This window comes from Phyllostomus discolor, chromosome 9 (genome assembly GCF_004126475.2).
Source record: "Phyllostomus discolor isolate MPI-MPIP mPhyDis1 chromosome 9, mPhyDis1.pri.v3, whole genome shotgun sequence".
In the NCBI taxonomy this organism is placed as follows: Eukaryota; Metazoa; Chordata; class Mammalia; order Chiroptera; family Phyllostomidae; genus Phyllostomus; species Phyllostomus discolor.
In genome coordinates this window covers 20,907,699-20,934,160 of record NC_040911.2, presented here as the reverse complement: position 1 = coordinate 20,934,160, position 26,462 = coordinate 20,907,699, and the positions used below count along the sequence as shown (strand labels likewise).

Here is a 26,462-nt window from a genome sequence, read left to right as displayed (position 1 = left end):
ATCTGCCAGGCACTCCTGGGGACGGATGTGTCCATGTGTGCGCACGTGGGTGAGTGTAGGGGTATAAGTATGCACGCGTACCTCTTCTTCCTTCACCTTCTCACAACCTGCCACTTGCTTGCTCAAGTCCCGCCCACTTCACAAAGCTGTTTTGGACTTCTGCGGAAGTGTCCTGGCCGTGAACGTGTTTTCTCTTTAACTTGTATTATGTTCTGTTGGCCTTACAACTAAGTCTGTATTTACATAGTCTGTTGAGCTGTTCTTTCTTCATTTCAGGCATTTACTTTTCCTTCTGAGCTAGATTGCCTATTCCCTGAAGGTATGGGCTGTCTTCTTTACTTCTCCATAGCCTCAGCAAGGCCATGAGCTCATGTCTGCAATTGTAGGGTTAAAGTATCTTGGGTTTGGGGATCCAGAAGAGATTGGTTGGCTCAACTTGGTCATTCAACAAATGGGAGGGGGACCAGCTCACCCAGCCTCATTCCTCTGCACTAAAATGCAAGCATCTAAACTAGGTGTCACGGCAAAGGGCTGGCAGGGACCCTCATACTCAGACTGAAAGTATGTATGCTGGTCAGTCTCGAAGTTGTACCTTATACCTTCTGTTTCCCTTTGCCCTTGTTAGACAGTTTTTAATATTTCCATGATTATACAGCATCAAATCTCTCTACACATACATGCATGCAGAATATAAAATGAGGGAAATGCCACATTAGGGAACTGAGAAGAAAACTTTTAATGTAGAAGGAGAACTGATCTACCTGTGAGAAAAGCAAGAGAACTTTTTTAAAAATTGTTTTCCTTATGGGTAAATTTGAAGCACTGCTTTTGTATTTTCTCAAAGCCCGTGAATCTGTCTTCTGCCACTAGCGTACTCTACAGAAACAACCACAAGAGCTTGTCCCCTGCTAATGAGTTATGTTTCTTCCACGACTTCTTCTGCTCTCAGGGAAAAGTTAATTCTGAGCTCCTCTCCGTTGCTCCTTCTGTGTCTCTGTCTTTTTTTTCGGTGATTGTGTGTGTCTCAGCATCTTTCTCTCAGATCACACAGATCTCTATATATCTATCTAAAGATATTCATGTCCCAGTTTGCTTGGGTTTCTCACTTACGTGACTACTAGTAACACCCAAACTCTAAAAATGCTGAAAGCAAGCCTACATCTTCTCACTGAGTTCCGTTTTTCTACCGTAGATCTGTGCTCGTGATAGGAAGCTCCCTTTCCTGGTAGTGGCACTGGAATGCAGTGTTGGGAAGACTCGGTTTGCCTCCTCCTCACCACCTTAGTCATGGCTTCCCATCTTCTTGTGTCTGACTCCCCCCTGCAGCTTCACCCGCCTAAACGTACAGCCTTCCCCTTGGGATGCTGTGATCAGTTGCAGTAAACCCTAGGCAGCCAGTACTGGGCCGGGCATGGAATTGCTTCAAGTGGGTTCGTTGTCACTTCCTATCTACACTGTGGACTCTGTAAAGCAAGATTAGGAATCTTACATTTTCTTCTGTGACAACCGTTTTGCCTAGCATGACCTTGGCACTGTAATAATGTAAGTTGAGGCTGATCTGGACACAGCGCAAAGAACAGTATATATTAAAACCATATTTTATAGCTTCTTCATATCAGTTTTTCTAGATTGTATATTTATAACATAGATCTAAAGTTTATGCCCACTGATCCACCGATTTTATTTTTCCATCTTGAGAATTTATTTATGCTTTTGCTTTGTTCATGGGTAGGATGTTAGGTGCCATTCTACCAGGAATCATTTCGAATTTGTCTCAGTCGATTTAAAATCATGAGACCTTTTCCACCCCATCTTAAATTACCCATGCACCATCACAGAGACGTTTTCATTCATATTTATTTGGTAACTTTTTTTTCTTTGAGACACTAAGCCAAGAGTACTTGGCAGTTTCACTTTAACTTCGAGAGCCAAAAAAGCCCCCAAATGCTAATAACATGAAATCCCCTGGGCCAGTCAACATTTTATCGTTGTGAATTTATTTGCTGAAAGCCCTGTATGCCTCCTTGCTTAATTTTTCAATTATAACCTGATGCTGGGGAGCTAGTGGGGTCACTTATTTCGGAGAGATTTATGTTTCTGATCTAGGGCATTCTTCACAGTGCTCATGCCGGACCCCAGTACTCTCCACGGCCCGAGGGGCCCCTGGTATCAAAGGGCATGCGCTCAGGGCAGCCGCTGCAAAGGGCCTCTAAATAACTATCACTGCTTCCAATATTTCTTTTTATTGTGTTATCTTCACAATAATGAGCTGTTTTCCATATTTTTTGAATATGGATGTAACCAATTTTGGCAGCAGCAAATGTTACTTCTGACTGTTCCTTGAGTCATCTTGACCTTCTGATTATAAAAAGAGGATAGTGGTCCTTTGGGATGGGACCGCGTGGCACTGTGGAAGAAGTTAAATGTTAAGACTGAATACATGTCCAGTTTGCCCCAGGCCCTCTGTTTCTGCTTAAACTCAGGGCCTTTTCTGCGTTCACCTTTTTGGCCCTCTCAGAGCTACAGGAGATATGCGACTTGGAAACTGAAGCAAGTACGTATGTAACTTCACTTAGGAGTGTTAGGCAAAGTCTAAGGAAAAAAAGATGTTTGGGTGGGATCTTGAAGGACAAGTAGGCCTGAGCTGGTTAAAGATGGCATTCCAGCTAGAGTATGGTGGAATCAAGGGGTCACAGGGCCGGGATGATATAGAGGATGACAGGTTTGGAGTGGGGAAGTGACAACCTCTAAACCATGGCAGCTGGGTCCTGATGCTGACCAGCCTGGAGCAGCAACCCAAGGAATTTCACTCTCAGGGCAAATGGGAACCATCAGAGCTTAGAAATAAGGCAGTGGGATCCTCACACCTGCCCATCAGAAATGTGTTTCCAGGGGCAGAATGGAAACTAGATTGGAGGTAGAAGACATCGAAAACCCACCAGTCCTCTGGAGGCTCTTCTGTGTCCAATAACCGCTCCCTCTCAAGAGGTGGTAACACCTTCTCTGTTACTCTTTGTGCTTCCCTTACAGCTCTCCACATCGCTGTAAATTAGCTCTCCTTAACGATCCTGATTTGGGGATGCTGTCTGTCTCCTGTTAAGGCCCTGGCTGGTGCACCCTCCTTCACACTTCCTTACAATAATTTGTTTCTCCGTTTGTCTCTCCGCCAGCCTTGGCGCACCCAGGATGCCGAGGGCCTCCATGTGTTGCTCCTTTCCGAGTTTTCACTAGCTCAGCTAAGTTCTGTCTGAGGCATTGGTTTCACAGTCCAGGGGGGTCAGAGCCAACCAGAAACCTTGAGAGGGGAGACTTGAAGAGAGCTGCTAGTTGGGATATACGGAAAGAAACGACATAATTCTAGAAAGGCAAGAGCACGTGTTGACATGAAAGCAGGAGGAACCCATGCAGGGGCCACAGAGATCTGCTCTCCCGGAACACACGGTGGGCCCTGTGGAGACGCCGCAGGAAGTACATGTGGGAAACCCTGTTTCCCTTCCAGAGCTCATTTCCGTTTCTAATTACATTTGACCCAAGCTAATCTTAACAGAGTTTAGCTGACCCCGAGCATGGCTTTAGGAAGTCCAGGAAAGAGGTTTCAGAAGCTGACCAGAGAAAAAACATTTTCAAAACAGGAAAGAATTGCTGCCAACCAGCTTTTTGTGAGTAAGGGAGAGTTTGATACAAATCCTTTATTTTTCCATCCTAACCAAGGGCTCACAGGATGCAAATGCTGTGCAAACTAGGGTTAGGTGTCCTGCACTGGTGTGTAATATCCAACTGTGCTTATTGCTTTTGTGTTTTAATTGTTGGCAGCAGAATTCTGGAAGATATTTTTCAGCATAAATGTTTCCACTTGCCTCAGTGAGATTATTGTATTTTCCTACTGAGGTATTGGTTGGTTTGTATAGAGGCAGTAAGGAGGATGAGGTAGGAGTTCACTGAACCCCATTTTTTGAAGGAGTATGAAGAAATATTTGGATGAATCTGAGTAATGTGATTTTCCAAACTACAATTAGATAACTCTAGAAAGACACAGTTTTGGTTTATTCTCATGCGATGGCAGCTCCAGGAAAAACTGAAAGCTTGTACAATTAATTCCATAAATACATATTACCCTCATCTTCCCATTGTGGACGCACAGGTCTCAGGGAAGAGTGATGTGTGCGTTTGATTCCTGATCTCAGGCGTTAAAAGGAACATTAGTCTGCCATCCTGAAGGACTCCTTGCAACTGTGAAGGAAGTGGTCATAAGGGGAGCCAGCCCATAAAGAACTGGGTAATGCAGTTACCCCTGGCCTATAGCATTCTGCTGGATCAGGAAGACACTCTGTGAAGCAATTTGTCCTTAATGAAGTTTCATGTTACTGCTAATAATGTTCCTTTAAATAAGACCACTGTCTCTCATTGGCCGCAGTTCATTACCCAGGTTTTTAAGCGTGGGGTAATGGGGTATGGGGTGGGTGGGGCAGAGAAAACTCAAGCCCAAGTGTTGGGCGGCATGATTCATGGAAGTTCGGCCTACAGTGAACATGAGAATCTCCGGGGCCTGTAGGTCAGTGTATAATTAGCAGGTTATGAGATAGAAACACTCAGAATAACCCTTCTCAGGAACGAGTCTAACGCAGAAAGCAAGAGTCCCTACACCCTATTAGACTAGTCAGCTCTGGAACTGACCTTGCCCTCCAGGCTCCCATCTGCCCTTTAAAAGGGAAATTGCCTTTTAACCTCCTCCATGGCTATTTTCTCCCCCATTTGGGCCGTTCCCATGGATTTAATGGATTTTTATCTCTACTTTTGTTGGAGAGGAAAGCTCTTATCCTGGTACCCATTTCTTTGATTTGCAAATAGCCACATTTCCTATCCTCCAACACACACTTAACCTGCTTCATTTTTCTGTGTGATGAAAACATCACTCTTCCCTGAGACCCACAAGTCCAGACTGGGGAGATGAGGATCATATGTATTTATGGAATTAATTTTATGAACTCTCCCGGAGCTGCCTTTGTATGAGAATAAAGAGAATTGTCTTTCTAGGGTTATCTAAGTGCAGTTTTGAAGGTCTTATTACTCAATTCATCCAAATGTTTATATCCCTTCAAAAAATGGGGTTCAATGAACTCCTGCCTCTGAAATACACAGTAAAGGACAGAGAAAAAAATCAAGATTCAAGTCCTGTTACAGCTGAGCCTGAATCCCAGCTCTGCCTGGTGAGTGTCCTCCACTGCCAGCATTCATCTGAAATGGAGGTATTGCACCAGATGTTGGAAAAGTTGCTCTCTCAGTTCTAAAATGATGTAATTTTTAAGGAAGGGAATGAAAAGTGTACTGGAACCTCTTTGTAAAGATGGAGGGAGAGTCACCTTATATACAATAGGGGGCTGAAAGAAATGTGCCTCAGTCTTCATGGTTTTCTGGTGTTCATTCATGGTCAGACTCACGCAACACTTCAGACAGGAGATAGCCCCCAAATCTGAGTTATGTAGGGGATGGCACTTCCCAAGGTCTCCCAGACCATCCCTGCCGCAGCTGAGTGAATGATACTTGATTTCGGGATTGGAAATTGGAATTAGAATATCTTTTGCTTCCTAGTACATCATGACCATTTGGGGTTTGGGAAGCAGTTTTGTAGAACTTCAGAGCATGATGTAAATTTGCGTGTAGATGTTGACTTGAGGGAATGAGAAAAACAGAAGTCCACATGGAAACCCACAGGCACCGATTTTTTTCCTTTGCTCAGAAATATAAGGAGGAGACATGTAAAGCCTGAAGGAACGCTGGATAGCACCTAATCCAGGGAGCCAGTGATAAATCCCTTCAAGTGTCATGCAGAACTGTATTCAAATATGAATTATGTGCATTTTCTGGGGAAGAGCCATGTAAATTTCAAGATTCCAAAAGGGATCGGGGACCCAGCAAAGGTCCCCCGTTCTCATTTTACATACTGGGAAGCTGAGACCCCCCCATTCTCATTTTACGTACTGGGAAGCTGAGACCCCACGTGGGGAAGTGCCCAAGAGCTCATGGTGCTTCTCAGAGCCAGGATTCAAACCCAGACTTCTTGAAAACCATTCTATTATTTTTCTTGGGCCTTTTGCAGACAACTTGCTGTCAGATTTTAGACGAGACCTTACATTAGAAATTTTTTTGAAAAGACAACATACTTCATTTATTCATGAAAAGACACAACCAGTCTAGCAAGAACATTTCTACCCTGCAGTCTTACTGGTCCACCCATCTAACAACATTCACCCAGCTGTGATGTTTAATCACTCACGCACACACACACACACACGGGTGCTCACACACACGCATGTGTGCACATACACATGTAACTATTTCATGTGCGTCCCTGTGGTACTGCCTCACACTTGTGGCAAAAGGCTGAAAATGGGCTGGCCTCTATTTTGCCTCCCACGGTGCAGCCCCGTGACTGTGACTATGGCCTGTACCTGCCTGAGTCTGGAGGGCACGTGACCATCTAGACCTTGTATTTGTGGAATGCAGTGTTCACCATGACTGCTGAAGATGCCAGTAGACCTAAGAAACGATGGGGGCACGGAACGATTTTACTTAAAGTTGCAGTTAGACCTTCACACTGACACTGAGTCAGCCTCACTCTTTCTTCTCACCACCGTTAAAGCTGCACAGCAGCTCATGCCCCCAGTTGGGGTACAACCCTGTCATGGTTCAGCATCTGCAAGAGGCCTCTAGTCGTGACCTGTTGGTGGGCATTCTCGGGGTGGCTGGTTCATGTGCTGGCATGGGCATCGGCCTTTCGTGTTCCGTAAGACTGGTGTGACGACTTTGCTGAGAGGACAGCTGGCCAGTTCACCAGAGAATAATAGCTGGATCTGGTTCCCAATGAAATAAGCTCTGGGAGGCCCAGGAGTATCCAGCTGGGCAGCCAGAGCAGCTGCCCATCAACATCCCCAGGGTTCACAGAGTTCAGAGCTACCGGAGGCTCTGAGGAGTGGAGGGCAGTGTGGTCACGGGGCTCACTGGAGGAAACTACGTGTAAGCCTCTGCAGACGTTGCTTGTTGCCTGTGCTGTCCAGCTCTCCCAGCCCCTCGGCGTGCACGTGCACACAGCCCTGTGGACGTCACTCCCTGCGTCACGGTGATAGTGATCTCATTCCTCAAATTCTTGAATAAATTTACTTTTTCAAATCCAGTCATTTTTTTCATTGATACACAAGATCCTTTTGGACATCTATAATTTAGCTAGATGATTAATTTTTAGTGTTCCTTGATTTTTCTAGAAAACAGAGAGCCAAAGGAAATGGTCTCTCAAACCATTGTGGGGTGAATTATTTTATTAAGTGAACCCTACTTTTCATTTCCCCCCTCATTGTGTTTGGGATATTGTTACACATCATCTTGGCATGGTGTGCCGTCATTTGGTGCTCAGAGGGATCTCCTGGTGCCTTGGCTGAGCCCATTTCTCCTCTCCTTGGACACTGGGTGGTTGCCTTTTCTGTGGCAACATTGATGTCGGTTCCCCAGTTGCATATTGGATCACTTCCTGCCAACACCTTGAAAGTCAAGTTTCTAGTGGTGAGCTGGGATGAATCCAATGGGCGGGCTGGACAATGACAGGTTGCAGGGCAGCGTTTCTAAGCATTTGTGGTTGGAGGAAAGCCTTAGAATGTAGGGAATGCCACGCTCCAGGAGACCCAGGCTTCCGGTTGTTTCAAGATTGTTTTCTTTAATGTGAAAGCCCCACGGGCCAGGACTGGTACCAAGATTGTCGCTTCAGTGGTATTAATAATGGGTGACTTTAAGAGGTCAGTGACATGTTCATTTTGAGCATCAGTTTTCCATAGAACAGAGAGGAGACAGGCTGTAAAGAGGAGGAAGGCGCTAACTTGTTTCCAAGAATCCTTTTCCATTGGTATTCTACAAATAAAACTCAAGTTCAACAGTCCACTCTGGCTGTCTTTTTAGATTGTCTTTGAAACTGAGACATTGCCATTGGAAGATGCTGCATGATGATGGCTCATCTCCTAAATTTTAAGGGGCCATAAGAACTGCCTGGGAAGGGAAGAGCTCCCCCCCCGCCCTTTCCTAGAGGAAACTCGTCTTCACTATTGAGAGACAAGTGCTGGACAGAGATGGAGAGAAAGAAGCCAAGAGCCCCGTCGCTCAGCCATAGGCCTCCCAGGCTCTTGGATTTCCTGCAAAGTGTGACAGTGTGACAGAGTTGAACGTGTGCTAGACTGAGAGTAGGACGCCTGCTGTGAGATCTTGGACCTCAGTGTTCCCATCTGTAAACGAGAAATTGGAATCAGCCTCCCAACTCCATCAGGCTCTGCATTTCTGTGGTTTTGCCAATCATTAAAAAGGGAAACTCACACAGCTTTCTGTGCCTTCCTAGGGAAGAGAGAGTACATGAGGAGTGATCCAGCTGGATGCAGCGATTCATTTATTCCACAGACACGTCGTACTTCTGCAGGGTGTGCCAAGCACTCTGCTGGGATCTGTGAATGCAAGACTAGAGTCACAAACTCAGGGTCCTCTGAGAGCTGACACTCTACTAGATCCCATCTGTTTATAGACTTGGGGATCCTGGTGGGTTTTCTGCCCACAGGTAATCTTGGGCCCCCCCCCCGATCTGCTGGGGTGTTAGAACAGTGCCCTGTCTGTCCAGTCAGATTCCTAAGTCCTTTGGTCTGGTTCCATTATTAAGTCCACAGTATTGATCAAGTGCTAAAGTTAGCAAGCCTGTAGGCTGGAAATGGAGCAGTGAGTAAAGAAAAGGGCCCTTGTCCCCCAGGATCTTCCAGTCCAATGAGAAATGGAGGCAAACAGTGACTGAGGATGTGGTCTTTAGGTGAGGCAAAGGCTGAAGAAGCAGAGAAGAGGCACCAGCCCAGTGGGAGGGGAGGGGAAGAGGAGCAAGATGGAAGAGACCAAACAGAGAACCTCACCTGGAAGCAGAGGATGAAATCTTTTAGAAGCTACATCTGGTTTATTTAACTTGGGCAACAGTCTCTAAAAATACATCGAGAGTCAGACTCATGCAAAACTTGCACCAGATGTTAGGTAGTTGTGATGGAAATGGACAGTGCTGTGTGGGGGAGGAGCTCTGGCTCAAAGAAATCAGACAGGAGGCTTAACAGGGTCCTGGCGGAAGGGGCTGCCCGACCACCTCGGATGATGCAGTGGCTGTGACCTGTCCCCTGCCCTCACGGCTCTTGCCCTTTCCATGGAGAGGCAGGTTCTTCATCCAGAATAGTGAACATTCAAAAGAGCCAAGTGTAGTCAAGGAGAAAAGTGATGATTTGACAGTAAATTCTCCACATGGTCAGGAAAAGAAGCAATTGGCCACAGAATGAGGGGGGAAGGAAATGACTTTAGAGTCACCCAGACTTGAGTTTAGTTCCACTTTATAGTCTTTAGCTGAGAACAGAAAGTCTTCAAGCTTCCGTATCCTAATGTGCAAAGTGAAAGAGGCCACCCCTGACCGTTGGAGTTGCCATGACAATTGGGTTCTAGGGATGTGGAGGTGGAGGGGCTCATGGGAGCAACTCTGGCCTCCTGATCAGATGATGATCTGATTCTCCAGACTGCATGGCATCCCTTTATCCCCAGAGTGAAGGGGAAGAATTGCCCAGAGGAGGTGCTGATTTAAAGGAAGAAGGATCCTCCTCTGGAGCTAGGGCCTTCCTCAAGTCATGACATCCATCCAAAGCCTTGTTTGTCCTCTCTTCCTCCTTTCCTGTTCCTTTATCCTACTCTGCTCTCCCTCTTTGGTCCAGACCTCGGATGCCTCCTACAATCCTTTTAATGAAACTCCTGCTGTCTCCTGAAGTATCGGTTCTGGAAGAAGAGGTTACCTTGAGTCACTAGCTGGAAAGCTGCTTGTTTTTTACTCAGCCATCAGTCTTGCATTTGTCCTTCTGGGTCAAGGTAGAGAGGAAGAAAGGCAGAGTGATGGAGGAGGGGGATAAGATTGCCTTTCTCTGCAGACCCACAGTGGTGGAGGAGGTGGAAGTGGAGGATGCTGTGTGGGGGTGGGAGGAGCTTCAGCCCAAAGGAATCAGGAGCAAATCTAATAGAAGGCCACGTCCAAGTGCCAAGTAAAATGACTCTGGTTCCTTCAAGTTTTTAGTAAATAAGGTAGACATTATTTATGGCTTCTTGCACATCCAGAATTGACAAAGCAGAAAAATTGTGAGTTTAAAGTGGCCTAGGAAATAAGCAGAGACTAAATAAAATTCTCTTTTATATTGAAAGTTGGATTAGAGGACCCCCGTGGTAAGTCCTTTCAGGTCAGACCCATGTGAGCAGAGACCCGTGAGGCTTCAGGGAGGAGTGGATGCAGGTGTGCGGCCCTCTGAACTCTGGCCTCTGATGTTATGCGGTGTACAGCTTGGTCAGTCATACAGAATATTCCAGGAGGTCAGAATCTGAACAGATTTTTAAAAATAATTGTATTGCATTTGATAATCTGATTTGGAGAGGACGTTTTCCTGGTGGATGAGGTAACATGAGTACAGGTGTATGGAGGTGGCTATGAAAATGAAGTCTATGGAATTTAGGGCCCTTGAATCCCGTTTAGCTGCATGTAGTATCAGTTGAAATCTCACATTGGTTATGTACTCCACCTCCAGTATCATCAACACAGCGTTGGCCAGGGAGGGCTGGGTGAGAAGATGTGGAACTCTTGGGCCTGACACATACTGAGCCAGGAGCTCAAAATGCCATTCTCTCCTCAGTTCAGAAATCAAGCAACTGACTTACATTGACTGAGCTTCTTGGCCACTAAGGGATAATAGAAGATACAGTTCCTGCCCTTAAGGATTCATCTCTCTTTCGATGAGGAAACAAAATTAGACAATTCACAATCTAACATTAAGTTGTGGTAAATACCATCAGGGCTCTAGAACTCTGAGATGGGAGCTACTAGCAAGGTCTCTGAGTTGAACTCCACAGTGAGTTGGATTTGAAGATAGAGTGTGTGGTTCTGTATCTGCTTCCAAGGGACGGAGAAGGGAGAGACGGGAAATAGACATTGGGATTATCCAGTCAGACTTACTCTTTCAAGACCTTCTATTGCTGGTATGTATTTTGGCCATTCTCTTGTGGCAGGGGTTCCAAAAATCTGTAGTATTTTCACACTAGGTTTTTTTTTCAATTTCATCAACATATAATTGACATAAAACACTGTGCAGGTTTAAGGTGTACAGTGTGATGGTTTGATACGGGAATGTGTTGCGAAGTGTTTAGCCCCAAAGGGTTACTGAGCACATCCTTCACATCCCATAATTATCATTCTGGGGTTGTTGTTGCTGTTGTGGACAACACCGCTTTTTGATGCTACTAATGCCCGTGGTGCGGTGAATATCCCTGTGTGATTTGTACCCGTGGGGCCCTCTCTCGTTTCATTGTCTCAGAAGCTCCGAGGAGTCAGCAGGGTGGCGGATAGACCCCGTGTTCAGGCTGAGGATGGGGCCGGATTACATGGGTACTGTACTGGTCAGCCAACACAGTTGCCATCTGCAGGGTTTTCTTTGACGTTGAAACATATGGTCTCTGTTGCCAGGCAGGTGAGGAGACTGAGACTGAGACAGGCAAAATGACAGCCTGGGGACACACAGAGGCCTGGGGGGGGGGGAGGGGCACTCCAGCCTCGCTGGGCCTTCTGTTTCTGCATCTGTGAAGTGACGGGCTTGAGAGGGATGATGTTGCAGGACCCTCCCAGCCCAGCCACCTGAGTGTGTGTCTAAGGCCGCTTTCCTGCTTCCCAGCAAATGCTTCCTCCCTAATGCCAGGCTGTTTCTTCGGCTGAACAGAAGTGATTTGATTCCCCAAATCAATAAACAAATTAGAGGAAAAGTAGAGGGGAAGCCTGGGAACTGAAGGACAGCAGATGAAAGAGGAAGGCCTGGGGGGGAGGGGCGGTGAGGGAGGGGCCCCCAAGGAGCTTCCCGTGAAAGTGGAGCGGGCAGGGCAGGGCAGGCCGGCAGGGGAATGGCCGCCTCCACCTCCACGGGGCTTTCTCATTCAGTGGCGTCATCTGCCTGGGAATCAGCTAATGGGCGGGAGGGGGGTTAGGGCAGACCCTGAGGGGGGAAAGTAGCAGGTGCAAGCGAAGGCTACAATACAAATAGTCAAGAAGGATCGAGGGGCCTCGCTAGAGGGGCAGTGTGAAGCATATCTTGGGAAAATACATAAGGAGGTCAGCAGCTGGCTGAGGGGGTGGGGGGCAGATGCAAGAGGGAAGAGGGAGGGAACCCTTTAGAGAAGGGCTGGCCAGCTTCTAGAAAAGCCAGTAGTGGGTTTTGTGCCTCAGTGGTACCTCTGTGCCTGCCTTCACTAGAAGAGAAATTTCCCACTGACATCCAGTCATCAAGGCAGGACACAGGCCCCTTCTGTGAGCACTGGGACATCGGAAAGAGCCGTGGCACAGCCTCCCATGCCTGAGTCCTCAGCTGCCTCCTCTTGTAACCTGTCAGAGGCCCCTGTTCGGTGGAATGGGACACCTGAGCTCATTGCCCCACCTTGTCCCCTCCTTGAAATTTTTGCTCTCCTAGACCCAGTTTTAACAAAGAAGCACTTAGGATTTGTTTCTAAATACCTTTCAAGTTTGTCACTTTCTGTACTCCCTCCCTCCCCCACGGGTCCTTTTAGCCCTTTCTGACCCAGAATCCTCTGCGTGTTGCTCTGAGTTGACAGGAACACATTAAACACAGATCCAGCCACCGATTGAGGGAAATTGACGATCACCTGGGGCTTGTTCTGTTTGGGGTCAGATGATAATACTGCCCCTTGGGTTAAATCCAGACAGCACTCTGGGATCTCCAGGCTCATGGAGAACGGTCCCTCCGATGACAGAATGCAGATCTGCACTGTGGCCCCAACGCGGCTGCATCACTGAGGGAGAACTAAGAGCCCATGAATCGAAATGGCTTCATGTGAGAATGAATGTAGGACTGAGAGCCTTTGCTGAGAGACATCGCTAAGAGTGCAGGCTGCTAACACAGCAGCAGCATTGCCTTTGAAACCTGGAGCCTTCAGCTCGTTCCAGAGCAGCCCCTCGCCGGGCAACCACAGCCCCAACTAGGCGAGTGACTCTCCGACGGTCACGCAGTTAAATTTCGTGGCCTCTTTGTCTTTGTCCATTAGATATCCCAAAGGCAGACCACAGGGAAGGGTCTGGCCAGACAGTGAGCACTGCATCTGAGGGTTGTGCCTGTGTGGGGCGAGTGAGGTGGCTGAATACTTTCTAAAATCAGAGTGTCGTCTTGGTCTGGGTCAGACCCGGAGGTGCTCTGTGATGATCACACCCTCCAAACAGAAATTGGGGCGTCTGTGTCCCGAAGGGAACAGTGAACAACTACATCATGTGAACTGAGAAACTGGGACTGTCTTGAGAAATCTGGCACTTATGGTTCTTGGAAATATACAACTTTTCAGAGTATCTTCGAATCTTCCAAGAATAGACAGATTATTGTATATGACATATATTTTGTGATATATTTGCCATATGGCCTGAATGTTATTTTAACCAGGTGTTTTGGTCACTCTCCATCAGTGTTGGGTTTCATAAATTGTGACATATAATTCTCTTTTACAGCAGAATTAAGTGATTTCCTAAAAGATTATAAACATCCTGAAAATGGAAAGACTGATTCAAGCCCTTATGTCTGCCTCCAGATTTTTATGCATTCTTTTGTTAGTTTGTGCTTCCTTTTAAGAAACAAAATTCTCTTTTAAAGGGAGGTAAAATTATTTTTATTAGAGATGTTTCATTACAAAGTGTTTTGCATGTAAAAAGGAATTTGTTCTGGTGGAGATTCAGAGGGTCATAAAATCACTGAACCTTAAAAAAAGGACTTCAGAGTTCAGTGGTCTTAGCTGCCTTGTTTGGCAGATAAGGAAGTGAGGCTCAGAGCTGAGCAGTGACTTTGGCCAAGGTCAGGTGACACTGAACCCAGGACTCCCAGTGGAGTGTGCGTTCCACTCTGACACATGGTCTCCTTCAGTCTAAAACTAGTGACCGTGGCCTTGGGGGTAGTGACCAAAAGTTGCTAAGGTCACAGGTGACCTTAGTTGGATTGTTTAGTGTCTTAACTCCTACTCTCACCCCACCAGTGAGTTAACCACTTTTAAAAAGATTGAAATCCTGTCTGCCTACTTCTTGCAAAGTGAAGATGGCCTACAAAGAGAACCTGGAGGCCAGAATTTTTTTATATTTGTTATCTGCACACAAATATTTATAAAAACATTTCGAGACTTCTTTTTATGAAAAGTAAAGAAAAACACACACACACACACACACACGTCTCACCATGCTAACAGGATTACGCTCAGTTGTTGGGGTGCGCCCTTCTGCCATCTATCTCCGTGAAAACAAGCTACAGTGCTCTAATCACTGTTTATACCCGCTCGCATTTGCTTTCACTTAACACTGTCACAAATACTTCCCGTTTCCCTAGTGACTTTAACGACCAGATAACATTTCATTGAGTGTATGGATATGTATACACAGGTATGCACACACAAATTTATTTTAATAGCCTGCCATTATTGGCCTTTGGAAAGAAGTGGAACAATTTTTTTATGTATGTGTTTATTCTCTGGGATTGTTTCATTAGGCCAGAGAGTCGAGAGTGGGGATAGATTTCCCCTTTTCTCATGATACGTGAGTCACGTATCATGATAGAGGAGTCTCGTTGGGTTTCTGAAGACTAATCGAGATGTCACGATCGCCTGGTTCCCTTCTGAGCAGTGATACGAGCACCAGATACACCCAAGGCTGCTTTTCTGCCCCGTCAGAACTTCTGAATGCCTGCCTGCCACTCTGTCTACTGCAAGTGTGGCTATAATCATTTCTCATCTTTCTTCCACGTAGCATTGGATCTTTTCTTCCTGTGGCGAGTCTTTCTGTGTACGTTTCCTTCTTTGCCCACAGCCACACAAATATTTTTGGTAGTAGGTGGAGGTGCAAACAGAAGATGAAGCTCTTTCTCTCACTTATCTGCACATCCCCATGCATGGTGGGAGAGGGCACCCCTGTATTACAGTGGGACACAAGGCCCCCCGAGCTCAGTGGCCTTCTTGAGGTCCCATGATGGGCAGCAGAGGTGAGGCACAGCCAGAACCTTGTACTGGAAATCCAGTGTTTTTCCACTGCACCATAATGAAGCATGTTGTCATGTCCACACTGAGGCACCGGGGCAGCTGTCTTGGTCTGCTTCAGCTTAGGTGATAATGTTGTGCTTGGGTTACAACACAGCCAGCAGACAGTGAGTAGGTCCTCTAATGTTCCATTGAGAATGCTTCTTCCAGAGTGAAGCAGGGCTGCATGCAGCCTGCGTGTACACCCTTGAGAACAAGGCGGGTTGTAACGACCCCCGAGCAGCGGCCCAGGTAAGGACCCATAGCCGGCTTCAGACACGCAGGATCATTCTTTCACAGAAAGAGGTGCCCTTGCTGTCTGTGGCACTCAGTGCCGGTGGTAGAAGGAGTAGGCAGCTGGAAGCTACGCCAGGCCCGTCAGTCCAGGGGCTTAAGGAGGCTGGCGAGGTCACTGGAGCCGGGGCGGGGGCAGTGGCAGCAGTCTCTGGCTGCTCTTTCTGGCCTGTGCGGCGGGAGACATTCCACACTGGGCCGTCCCAGTCTGGGCTCAGAGCCACTCAGCCAAGCTCCACGTGGCAGTCAGGCAGTGGCACGGCTGGAGCTTGGGTTCTGGAGCCCAGTGCCGAACCTACAGCCTCGTGGTTTTCCTGTTTCCACGCTTTCGTGGCTTCCTCAGTCACGCAAAGGAGTTGAGAATGGTAATTGTACTACGTGAGGATCCGAGGAGGCAGTGAAGGCACCCCCTTAATGTCCTGACTCTTACAGCTCCTGATGGGGTGCTTTCCTGGCTACTTGTGCACCTGCTCGTCCCTTATCTGTCCTGGAACCTCGGAGTCCGGCCTGCTGTGTGCCTCTGTCATGAGCCTGGTGTTTCTGAATGGTGGGCTGGGTGGGGTGGGGGTCAAGGGCTGAGGCTCAGGTTCTCTTTCCTCTTTACAAGCTGTGTACATACAGAACACAACTTCAGGAAACTTCCCTGATTTGGGGAAAAGAGTGTTGTACTACCAGATCGATCGACTCACCGCATCGTTCGCAGACCTTTTGGGAGTGCCAGCCTGTGTCCAGGCACTGAGAGTCCAGAGATGGAAAGCCCCCGACCCCCCACCCCCCACAGCAGAGTCCATGTCCAGCTCCCTTCCAGTGGGACCTCCTGTGACCAGCCCCGTGCCTGGCGCACAGTAGTGGGTCAATGAACACTTGTCGGAAGGACTGACTGAAGACGTAGTCCCAGACTTCAAGGAGCTCACAATTGAGTGCAGAGAGACAGATGGATAAACAGTCACAGTGACATTGTGGTGACTGGACAGAAATGTATCCGCGCTAACTTGGGAGCCATCAAAGTAACATTTCCTTTCATTGAAGTAAGAGGATTACAATCTCTTATTGGCAGGTAAGGATTCTGCTTCCCACAGGATGTCCAAAGAGATATATTGCTTCCCACAAAGATATATTGACTCTGGAAACAGCATGTGTTGGTGGGAAGCAAGTGAGTTGGGGGTAGGGAGAGCTGCGCTCCAGAGCTCACTGGCTGAGTGGCCTCGGGCATAATCGCTTTGTGCCGCAATTGTTTTCATATATAAAAACAGGACATTAACTCCTTCTCTGCCTGCCTCCCAGCAAGGCCTTGCTTACCAGCCTCTCCTGGCTCCCCATCACCTACAGAATAAAACCCCAAGTCTGCAAGGCAGAATCCAAGCTCTTTGTCATCTGACGCCTCTCTCTTTCCCTAGTGTTGTCCTGAGTTTCCTCGAACATTCTTTGTCTTTCTGTGGCCTTGTGCATCTGTGCGCAGCGCTCCCTCCGCCTAGAATGCTCTTTCAGAACTGGCCTGTCCGGGGACTTTTCAATGACTCCTGTGCCCCTTTGGGGTCCTTCTAGCAAAGCATTTGTCCCATTTCACTTTCCTGTGTATGCACCTCTCTTACAGACTTTGGATCTGCACTCTGCCCCTACCCCGCCCCCCGTTCCTGATACATGGCTGAGTGTTTAATAAGTGCATGCAGCATTGTTGAAGGCATCAGAAAACATGGGTTCTTTGGTATCTCATTGAAGTGGGCGGAGAAGAAACATGGGTGGAAATGACAAAGAAGCAGATTTCGTTTGAGTGTTTTAAAGAATCTCCTCAGAATCAGCGCTGCTCAGCCAGAGCGTGGATCCCCACTGTGTGTCTGGGGACTTGGGAGCTGTCCACAGCTGGGGACACCTGCTGCGGGCGCTCTGCCCCACATCTGTGGCAGCGCCGCTCCTCTGGGTGGGACTCGCTGTGGAAAAGAAAGGTGGGGGCACTGTGGTTTTCTGGGTGAGCTATCCAAGGAATATCCCTCTCTGGAGATCAGATTCCCACGTGTCTCTCCCTTCATTCTTTGGTTTCTTTTAAGTGTTCATTCACTGGTTGCTGACTGAGTAACTGCATTTATTAATACAGCAGTGGCTTCTGCCCTGCAGAATGGAATAATCCACGTTGGAGCATGACTGATTTGGGGAGAAAGTTTGCTTTCTCCATCTGTGGCCCTTTAGTCTGACTCAGCACCCCGGTCCTGTTCTTAGGGAGCGTGGGAGAGAAGGACGTCAGTGCAAGCTGTCTAGCTCCAACTCCCTCATCGAGTCCGGGTAGTGTTTGGGAATTAGCGCTTTCCGACAGGTAATCATCCTGTAGTACTCCTTTCTCTGTCTTCTCACATATCACTTCATAGCATCTAGCGGCGCCTTGCACATAAATATTTGTCAATTTAAAATTGCCTTCTGAAATCGTTGACGGTTTATGTTTAACCACTGCTGAGCAAACAAGTTCCAATCAATATGTAGTAAAGGGTTTTAAAACTTCTTTAGCCCTTCATCCCCAAATTCCTTTTAAGATCTGCTGTATGCCACAGACAGCGCATGCGGGCGTTAAGGCTGGGATGAGAGGGTGCAGCTCTTTGCACCCCACTCGCCTAACGCTGCTCTGGAACTGGGCTCACTCTCCATCTGACCCCACCAAGGGCATCGTAGGCATCAGCCTGCAGAACTATGCTTCAACCTGCTCCCTGTAGTAGCTGCATCTAGAAACTGTCCCATTTAGAGGTAGCGCATGCTGGTGGCTGGTCCACTGTTGAGAGCCTAGGTCTCTGATCGGGATGTTCCCCATGCTCCTTCCCTGTAGGGACGTACGTGAATGAGGCTCAGAGTCATCAGTGGTGCAGTTGTTTCCAGTCTAGGTGTAGACATAAAAGAATTTACCTTAACCTAGCTCCTTATGAGGTGTTCATTAGACTAGACTGCCACCTACACAAAATACCAAGCAGACTCCAAATCTGAGGTTAGGTACTGGTCAGTTGGAAACTGTTAGCATCTAGTAGGCTGAAAATAAATATCTCTGGGTTTGTTTTTCTTGCAAATGACATTAATGAAAAGCATACATGTATTTGTCCACCTGGGGGACAATACCTAACAAAGCAAGAACCAGTGATACCTCCCCACGCCCTGTTCTCACAATAGCAGTTAAGAAGCATGTCTTCAGAAGTAAACAAAGGAGGAACACACCTTTGATTCGGCAGGACATAGATGGCACTTACTGTTTTATGCCTGGTTCTGTCATTTGGTGCTGAAAGCATTTGCTCTGCGATGAGGACTCACATCCATTAAGACCCACGAGTCGGGAGATTAAGGGTCACACGCCGGCCATCCCGCAATAGGAGGTGGCGACTCGGCACTACTGGAGGGGTTGGTCTTCGGTGGAGGAAGATCAAACTTTGCTGCAAAACAGACTCTTTCCTTTGGGAACAGGGACTTTTGGGGCAAGAGGGAAATAGGAATAATCTTTATTAGCCCAGGTCCCAAAGACGTATCAGGAAAGATAACATAAACATGAGAGCCAAAGATCTTTGAGATCCATCTTCTTGAATCACAGATAAGAAATAATTTGACTTCTCCCTTCATCCTGCTGCTTAGTTGTGATGAGTTCTTGTGGCGAGCAATGCGATTAAGACCATTTAAGTATGGGATTAGTTCAACTGAAGAAGAAACAACACTTCATGAATCCTCGGTGTGTAAGCACCTTGGCTTAATAGCAACCATGGCAATAATCCCAGACGGCTGAGAGGATGACTCCCCAATGTCCTGACAGGAGGCATTACTCACAGTCCCCCCAGACTCCACCCAGGTTCCCCCTCTGCACTCCTGCCCGAATCTTAAGACAGCTTATGATGCCTTGGGAAGTGATGGGCAGGGGATGGTGGCCGGAGCATGGATTTTCAGGCCGCAGGTCCCTTCTGCCTCCTGGCCCTTCTCCAAAGCTCACCCATCCTTCAGTGCGAGTCTCAGGCTTCCCTCCCTCGAGCCCGCCTCTGGGTGCATCCTGCCTCCGAGAGCCCGGTGTGCACCTGGTCTCTAGCACACTCTGCCCCAGCACCTGCTCGTTTGCTGCACGTAACAACACAGGTAGAATTTCGTGTAATTCGCTTAAATGGCTATTTAATGTGTGTCTCACTAGATTATATCCTCTCTAAGGTAAATGTTTCCACTAACATTTATTTCTAATTTTAACACTCTTGCCCCACTAACCTAGTACCTGTACAAAGTAGATGTTCCAAAGGTATTTACTAATGAATTTCTTGACTGCCCTTCTGTATTTCTAAGGGTCTAACATAACAATTCAATGGACCTGTTTTTAACTTTTGTTCTAAAGGACCCACTAACTATTGAACACTAACAGACTATTTTTCTGAATGACAAGTTAGAACTTTTGGCTCTCCCCTCCTCCTCCTCCTTCTTTCCCCAGGGTATGACCCTTTTGAGGCAACTGGAAAAAAGAAGGGGTGGGGAAGAGAAGAAGCAGGAGGAAGAAGGAAGAGAAAGCTGTGAGGAGGGAGCGGGAGGGGCTAGGGAAGCCTCGGATGAAAGGGGTGGATAACCGTAGAAAGAAGGTAAGGGCGAGGGAGCCCTGTGCCAGGAGATGAAGGAGCAAAGCGAGGCTTGACCTTGCTGCTGCCATGGAGACCGCAGTCTCCTCCATGGATACTGTGCCGCTCCTCTGCTCCTTGGGGTAGGTAGCTACTTCTCAGCTCTTCTCCCACGAGAGACGGGGACCGATTCTCTAGGACATTGCTCACCGAGTCAGATAGAGTTAGTTTTCCCTCCCATTCAGAAACTTGCTCTGTCTTACTCTGCTCTATCCCCAGGTGGGGACATTAAGGTAAGATGTTTCAGATTATGGTGACAGCCAGGATAGGCCTATATACTGGTTGCTTATTTATCAAGGAGTTATATTTTGTCTATTTCCAAAGCAATTTCACAGGTTTACAAGCTTAATACAAAATTCAGCTGTGAGCAAAAAAGCAAAGCAGAAACATCTAGGAGGAGGGGGAGCGCCCTGGCTCCTTCGGGGCTCTGATATTCCACACTGGGGACTGACTCGGGCTGCGGGTTTGCTGGAAGCTGCGAGGAAAAGGGAACCATTGGACGGTTTTCACTTAACAAAGGCGCAGATATATCTGCAGAACATTTCTGAAAGTATTTTTAAACAAGAATTGTCTCTTCCATAGTAGACAGTATTTTCAAGTCCAAGTTTAGAAAACACAGAAACACTAATCAAGCAAATGGTTTTCAAACGGACCCTCTTGAAATGTAGAGGATATGAGGTAACATTGGGAAGCCAAGAAAACACTTCCTAGGTAGAGCGAGAAAATAGGGTTCATCCTCTTTGGGGCAACGCTCGTCTGACCCATGTATCCCAAGACACTCATGAAGAGAAAGGAGAAAAATAGCTTCCTGGATGATGCAGATTTCTGAATGGTGCAAATAATACTAATAGGAATAATGATCATAATGTCCCCATCTCTGCCAGGAACTCTTCACTCCATCGTTCTTTCACAGTTTACTGAAGCAGCAGAGTAGAGCAGAAAAAACAGGGCCCCTGGTATTACAGGACCTGAGTCCTACTCATGACACTGCTCCATATTGGCTGTGTGATCCCAGGACAAGGGAGTTCATCTCTCTGTGCCTCAGTTTCCCCAGATGGTACTAGAGAGTAACTACCGCCGTGTTGTCTCAAGGATTCAGTGGAATCACGAATAAGCAAACAAGGGACACAGTACCTGGAATTCAGTCGGTGCTCAACGATTGTTAGCTGAGCCTTTTGTAACAAAATTCGACTGAACATGTGATGTCTTCTCTCAAGGGAAACCAATACGGTTCAGAAGGAATGTTCTCATAGAGTGATTTTCACTGGTTCAAAATGTACTTGGTCCTTTGAAGTCTCAGTGTAGTTAGCTGCCTTTCACATCGTGGTTTCTGTTGAGATTGTATAAAACATTCACCTTGCTTACTAGGGCAAAAGAAAGGGTGGCGAGAAGTTAAGGAAAGACCCTCTCACCCCATCCCCATCCCTCCGTGGCCCTTCACCCTCTCCCTGCGCTCCCTGCCGGGCCCCAGGCCTGGTACAAAGGCCCAGTGCATTCAGCTCCAGGGTTGCTTTGTACCTGCTGGGCCTGCCCCCATCCAGGGCCCCTCTTTGGCCTTTTTTCCCCTCTTTTAAAAGACCCCATGGGGGTCTCAGGGCCCAGTGGCTGGGCTCCCAGGTCACCTCACAGAGGCTGTGTTGTCCAATAGAAAGGCATGTGGAGTCCCAGGGTGAGAGAGAGGAGGACATTATCAATCATGAGCTGTGAAAAGCCAGGAGAGGGAAGGGAGAGCTGGGGAGAGCAGGGAGGACTGCATTGAAGCGGAGGGTTTTTTTTCCCCTGTTCCTGTTGTTGTCGTTGTTGAAGGGAGCTTTCTTGGATATCTGCCCAGACACATGCTGAGTTAAAGAAGCAGCAGGGTAAATTCTTAAAGAATGAATTGGGAGAAGGGAAGGAGCTGGGGGTGGGGAGGAATAGTGAAAAGAAACCAAGGAATGATTCCAACTCCCAGACAAAGGAGGCCCCTGCAGACCAGACCAACCCCAGCCCAGCCCTTCTGTGGTTCAAATATTGGTTTGTTTAGCACATAATCCAGGGACACCAATGCTCCCTAGGAGCTGTTTGGAGCCCACAAAGGGGCCACAGGGAGAAACTACAATTTCTCGAGTTTCTCCTTTCTGTCCAGGGCAGGCTGAGGATGCTTTTGGTGACACAAACATGGGACTCACCAATGGTGATGGCATGTTCTCTTTGGTGCCAAGTGTCTTTTTAAAGAGAAGAAACTTGTAGCAAGCTCTCCTGGATCCTATGGTGAGAAATTAAAGACCCCCCAGTACAGTTTCTGAAGTAAGAAGAACAAAACAAGACCTTGTGAGGATGGTGGGACAGCTGGATTCGAACTGCGCTTCCCCCTTCCCTGGACTTCCCTAGACGGTCCATAGAAAGGTCAATAGAGAGCGACTCATTTCTTTAATTTTTAATTGTTTTATCCATTCTGTTTGCTCTGAAATCCCCTAATAGGAGTTATGTTGCCTGCTGCTTCCACACTGGTCAGACCAGACATCAGAATAGAACAGTGGGTGAGCATCTGCAGTCAGAGAGCCCCATGGTGGATTATTTGTTCATGTCTTTGTTGCAACATGTATCTTTCAGCGATCCAGTGAGTCTTCATTGGAGAAGGCCCTTGGGCCCTGGCCCATGCTAGGGCTTGGACAGATACAGGTGTATTGGGCCAGTCAAATCATAGATGGACAGCATTTGCAGCAAGAGTTAACAAACCTTTTCCTTGCACTGTGAGTTCATACCACAAAGAGTAACTTTCACAATTTATAGAGGCCCTGGGGGACGTAAACATTATAGTCACAGTATAGTCAGTGTGAATGGCACTTCCTTGAGTCGAGCATTGCACACTTTGTGCACCATAATGGTTAACCAGCCAAGCCTCCTGCTGGCCCCTCTGGGAGTGCACCCACTTTCCCTGCACTTCGTGGGAAATGGAGAGAAGAAGGAAGAGTGAAAATTTAACAGAGCTGCTGTGTAAGTTCAACCCTAGTCATACTTGGAATTTTTCATCAGTGACCCCAAATGATGAAGTATGAGCGTGCTGCGGTCCAAAGCATGAAAGAGTGAAAGGCTAAGTCTTCAAAAACACAAACGAGGCCTTATTATACTTCCAAGTAAGCGTAGTCACCTCTCAGAGTATTCTTCTAAAGAGGCTATGTACCAAATATCGCCATTGTACAAAATGTGTTTGAAGTGTCCCTTTGTTGTCTCCAAGTCACTAGTTTTAAAAAAAGAAAGGCCATCACAGCAGTTTCTAGCCCACGAAGCTGACTTTTTCCAACAGGGCCCGTAGGAACTGCACTGAGGCAGCTCCATTGTGCTGACATGGGGTAGAGCAGGTCACCCGTGGTCTTGTCACAGGGCAGCGAAAGCAGTGGGACTCACAGTCTGTGAGCTGCCGCAGGTCCTGACTTGTCACATCTGAAAATGGCTCTTAAACTGTAAGTCATCCTCAGTGTAGTGGGCGAAAACTCAGGTACCATTGAACTGGCAGTCTCCTGGAATGTGGTCATTTCAGGGGCAGTTGAGACAAGGAGGTGTTTCCAGTCTCTTCTCATTTGTTTTCCATCATTGTGGTGATTGTTTCTTTAGCATGGACTGTTTCTCCTGTTCTGTGTAATATAAAGGGTCGGACAGAAGGGGGTTGTAGGAGAGGAGGAGGGGAGGGGAACATGAGAAAGAGAAGAACCCTCCACTGACTGGTGCTTTGCATCTTCAGACCTTTGAATTAAATTGCGTCCCCATGAAATCCCTACATTGAAGGCCTAGCCCCCAGTGGGACTATATTTAGAGTAGAGAAGTGGTTGGAGTTGAAGGAGCCTGGGAGGATGAAGCCCTGAGCCTATAGGATTAGTGTCCTTGTTAGAAGAGACGCCGAAGACCCGGTTTGCTCTCTCTTCCATGTGAGGTCACAGCAAGAAGGTGACCATGTTCACGCCAGGAAGAGAACTTTCCCAAGAAACCAAACCCTGCTGGAACTGTGATCTTGGACTTTTCAGTCTCCAGAGCTGGGAGAAACCAGTCTGTTGTTTGGGACTCCTGGCGTATAGTATCTGACGTGGCAGCTGGTGCTGACTCAGACAGGCTTCTTTTCCCAGTTACATCTCTCAGATAATACGATCTCTAATACAGGCCTGCAATCTACATTGTGAACCTGCAAAAGGGAGAAAGGGGTAGGTGAGTGATACCACGTGTGTTTTGCCCAATCATTTCCCAAACTGATTTGATCATGGACACTTATTTCGATCCAAGGTCAGAAAAGACCCATGGTGTACAGAATGCCTTTATATTGGGAATGCTACTGCAGTTTAACACCTGAATTCTTACGTGAGGCAGCGACCCTACACAGGTACAGTTTTACCCAACCATAAAATTGGGGGACTGGACTAGTGGTCTTAAAGGCTTGTGCCCGGTTGTCATTTTATACCTCTCACATTTTTAAAGCCGTAGAAGCCTCTCTGAGGGAAGATGCATAGAGGTGTTTGGAGCTTCTGCAGTTACCCTGAAGTGTTTCCCCCTGCCCTCTTGTTGTCTGTGCAGAGGGTGTTTTTGCTCATTATTTAGTGCAATGCAAACTTCTGGGATTGATCAGTTGAAAGCTGGGTGGGGCAGCCTTAGAGAGCCGAGTTACGGGGATACCACTCGGCTGCCTTGGCCACAATACAAGTTTATTCTCATCCTCCATAAACAATGAATACAGGGAAACCACACACTAGTCTTAAAACATACTGTTGCAAGAAGATTGAAGGTTCCTGTGTGCTATGGACGGGAAGGGAGGGGAAGAAACCCTATACATTGAGAACTTGAATCGATTCCAAGAGTCCGGATTCACACAACAGTACATTGTGTTTTCTGCAGTTTGAAGTGTTTCCGTGGGTTCATGACTTCCTTGTAGAGGGAGCAGACCATCCCACAAAACATTTGGGGGGGTGGGGAATATGCATCATTTGGAGAAACTTAAATTCAATTTTCTGCTCAGTGACTTTCTAGAGTGTTTATTCAGTAAGGCCTTGTCTTTTCTTGTTTTTATTCCCAACTCTCCTTAAAAGAAGCAGAAGAAGAACAAGCCGGTTGCACATTTTGTGAATCCAGCAGAGGCCTGTTTGTGAATATTGCCATTGATAAACTGTTCTTATCCTGGCCTCGACCGATGCAGAAGAACACGGAGTAGAGAGTGAGCTCAATATGACTCGTTGTCATAGATCACCTTAGACTGAACCTCTCCTGCAGGGATTCCCAGGGCTTTTCTAGAAAGACATGTGGTCGGGGTTACCTGTCAGTTCAGGAAGTTTCAGAATCTCCTGCCCAAGTGTTCATGAAGTTTAATGCTAGCTCTTATAAACTTCTATGATTTTTTTTCCTTTGGGGTGCTATTATGCCTTTTAATTGTTGTGCCCATTTCCGACATTTCATTACATTATGCCCAGATTTTTCATGATCCTCACACACAAGGACGGCATGGGTTACTGGAATCGGGCAGAACTGAGCCTACTTTCTGACTCCCAACTCTGTTACCTGTGTGAATTTGGTCATGTAGTTAACAACCACAGGGTTCAGAATCCTCATTTATAATTGAAAAATAATTGTACCTACCTCATTAAGTTTCAGAGAGCATTAAATGAGGGAATTTTAAAGAAAGTCATCTGTGCCACACCTGGTACTATGTAAGTATTCCATGAATGGAGGTTATCGCTAGCATTGGTTTTGGAATACATGAGGCATATAGATTTTCTTAATTGAAACTAATAATATTTAGGGGATGACTGTGACACAGATAGTAACAGATTTTAAAATAATACCCATGCGGTACCATTCAGTCATTCACTGAGTTTTCTGCCTTGAGGGGTCCGTTGGCATGGATCATGGCTTATGTTTCTTTGTATTCCCCTCGTGGAGTGAGATGCCCAAGTTGAGTGTTCAGTAAATAGTTGTTGCTTACTGAATAGATTATTTAGGAAGTGCGGAGAATGGGACGCCAAGTGCTTCCCTTCACTCTGGAGAACGTGTCGTCTTCGGGGTACAGTGTACATGAGGGAGTCCTACTTTAAGGTCTAGGGGGTCTTTGATCTCCAGACCTGTCCAGTGAAGCTGGACACCATTTAGGGATGCAATGAGAAGTCTTTGAGAAGCACCTTGTCTTCCAGCACAAGTGAAACTGAGCCCACTCTTACTCTGGTCAAACATCAGTTCGCATAACAACAACCGCTTAGGGCAACTTTGGAGCATGCAGATTCCCCGGCCGTGGGTTGCCCCAGAGGTTCTGACTCTGTAGACCCGATGGGGCCTGGGAATCTGCACCTTCAGAAGCACTGAGCTCAGGAGATCCCTAATGCCCTCAGTGTTCTGACCCCTTCCTAAGAAACTGCCCCAGCAAGGAGGCCCCTTCCAGCTCTTTCTCTGGTAAAGCTGAGTTCCTCTGAATCCCAGGGTGTAAAT

At 47.1% G+C, this 26,462-nt stretch overlaps 1 protein-coding gene across 5 annotated transcripts in view; it reads left to right on the top strand.

The window, feature by feature from the left end:
- SETBP1 (SET binding protein 1) overlaps positions 1–26,462 on the top strand; it is a 350,054-nt gene that overhangs the window by 120,508 nt on the left and 203,084 nt on the right. The gene's annotated exons all lie outside the window — the stretch shown is intronic.